Below are 2,500 nucleotides of genomic sequence, written 5' to 3'. Positions count from 1 at the left end.
CTTGGTTATGACTGTACACCAAACTCTTTGTTTATTTTTAAAATTTTTGACCAAGTTATCCAAACTGCAATATGAAGGAAAACCTTCTTATTTTCATTTTTTTTTTCTGTTATTTACTAGTTCATTTTTTTTTTTCTTTTTTTATCTATATCTATTTTTTTTCTTTCTTTTTTTAACATGATGATTTTTTTGTGATCTGTACAACGATGAGCAAAGACGACAATGTTCATCTGTATACTGCAGAACTGAGAACTATTTTTTCTACTTTTTAATTTATAGCAATACTTGAATAACTATGTAAATTCATTTTTAGGTAAATAGAGGCTTAAAGGAATAGGGGTTCAGTCTATGGCAAGCCATGTGTTGATCTTGTGTGTGAGTCAGGGTACACATCTTTTCTGTCCATCATTGAACATTGACATCGTTAATTATATGAAAATAGGTAAACATTTGTATATATTTATATGTTCCTGTAATATGAATTGTCCTTTACAATTATCCAATTTCTCATAACACATCAGAGACACTGAAAAGTCTCATCAACATGGCAACATTGCTATAGGGAGAGGTGGTGTGAAATATGTTAGATACTACACCACAGTACTAACATTATTAACCCATTCCCGACGGGCATGACATGTACATACATACAATGCCCACTGTGAGTTTACTTGTTTAATTGTTTCTTACACATTGATGGCTACACTTGTACTAAGTCACCAATGACCCAATTATGAGTACTGCCTGTCTCACCTGTTTACCCTTTTCTTTTATTTACGAAGATATTTTATGTTATCTTATTTTGCTATTACTAATGTTTATAACATTATAGTAATTATAATGTTTATAAAAAAAATAACACCATCGATATTCATAGCACTAGTAGAAAATACATTTTCCCGTCAATTCAAGGAAAGGTGAAATCAGGTAAGGCAGAGCCATCTGTATATAGAGACATTTCACAAAAAATATAAAAAATGAGCACAGCAATTTCCCCCTTTTTTTTTATTCATTTTCCCCGGCGGCAATGGGTTTAGTTGTGAAGTGCACTCATAGACACTAAACAGTTTCTTGGTTCCTTTGTGTAAGTTTAACCCAATGCCGACGGGTATGATGTGTATGGATGTGCTATGCCCACTGTGAGTACTTGTTTAATTGTTTTTACACATAGATGGCTATACTTCTACTAAGTCACCAATGAGCCAGCTACGAGTTCTGCATGTCTCGCTCGTTCACCCTTTTCTTTGATTTACAAAATATTTTACGTTATCTTATTTTGCTGTTACTAATGTTAAAAAAACATTATAATAATTAAAATTTTTATAATAAAAATAACACCATCGATATTCATAGCACTAGTTAGAAATATGTTTTCCCGCCAATTCAAATCACGTAAGGTCGCAAGGTCTACCAATTGACTCCTTTGTAGCTAAGCACTAGCAGAGCCATCTATGGGCAGACATTTCACAAAAAATATAGAAAATATGCACAACATTTTCCCCATTTTTTGTTAATTTTCCACAGAGGCATTGGGTTAAACAAAAGCCCAATGAGTGGCTCATGCAAAGGCCATATTTTATTTATTAACCCCTTGCCGATGGGTATGACGTGTATGTACATGCTATGCCCACTGTGAGTACATGTTTGATTGTTTACACATAGATGGCCACACTTGTACTAAGTCACCAATGAGCCAGTTACGAGTACTGCCTGTCTCGCCCGTTCACCCTTTTCTTTGATTTACGAAATATTTTACGTTATCTTATTTTGCTGTTACTAATGTTAAAAAACATTATAATAATTATAATGTTTATAATAAAAATAACACCATCGATATTCATAGCACTAGTAAAAAATACGTGTTTGCTGCCAATTCAAATCAGGTAAGGTCACAAGGTCTACTAATTGACTCCTTTGTGGCTAAGCACTAGCAGAGCCATCTATGGGCAGACATTTCACAAAAAATATAGAAAATAGGCACAGCCTTTTCCCCATTTTTTTTTTTTTTTTTCAATTTCCCTAGCGGAATTGGGTGAAGTACTGAACTTGATGATGGAGAGAATTTGCTTCAGCCCTCATTCTTTCATTACAACATGTATGGAGGTTCATTTGGTATTGAATTCAACCATTTATCTAATTTCCTTTATATCCTCAGAGCTCTGTGTTGTTTCTAATAATTTATAGTACACTATGAAAGTCTTGGCCTTATAAGAAGCTTTTGATTACACATTTCTCTTTCATCTCGGCATGTTCCTCCCAGTCTGGAGTGTCTGACCTTGATTTTCCCTCTTCTACTCCTCTCTTGGATTTGATGCAAATTTGTCAGTGGTCTTCCATATATATAAAGTATCTTACTGTCCATCTTTATCATGTCACACACACACTTTTCTTCTTTCTTTTTGCATTTTAGCAACAAAGAGTCGAGAGATTTGCATTTATGTGCAGTAGATTCAATTAATGTCTAATATTTTTCTTTTCTTTTCAAGTAAGATTGTATCTT

At 33.5% G+C, this 2,500-nt stretch overlaps 1 protein-coding gene across 4 annotated transcripts in view; it reads left to right on the top strand.

The window, feature by feature from the left end:
- LOC125041634 (RNA-binding motif, single-stranded-interacting protein 1-like) overlaps positions 1 to 2,500 on the top strand; it is a 224,677-nt gene that overhangs the window by 83,383 nt on the left and 138,794 nt on the right. The gene's annotated exons all lie outside the window — the stretch shown is intronic.

The sequence above is a fragment of the Penaeus chinensis genome, chromosome 31 (genome assembly GCF_019202785.1).
Source record: "Penaeus chinensis breed Huanghai No. 1 chromosome 31, ASM1920278v2, whole genome shotgun sequence".
Taxonomy (NCBI): domain Eukaryota; kingdom Metazoa; phylum Arthropoda; class Malacostraca; order Decapoda; family Penaeidae; genus Penaeus; species Penaeus chinensis.
This window is presented reverse-complemented; position numbering and strand designations above follow the sequence as displayed.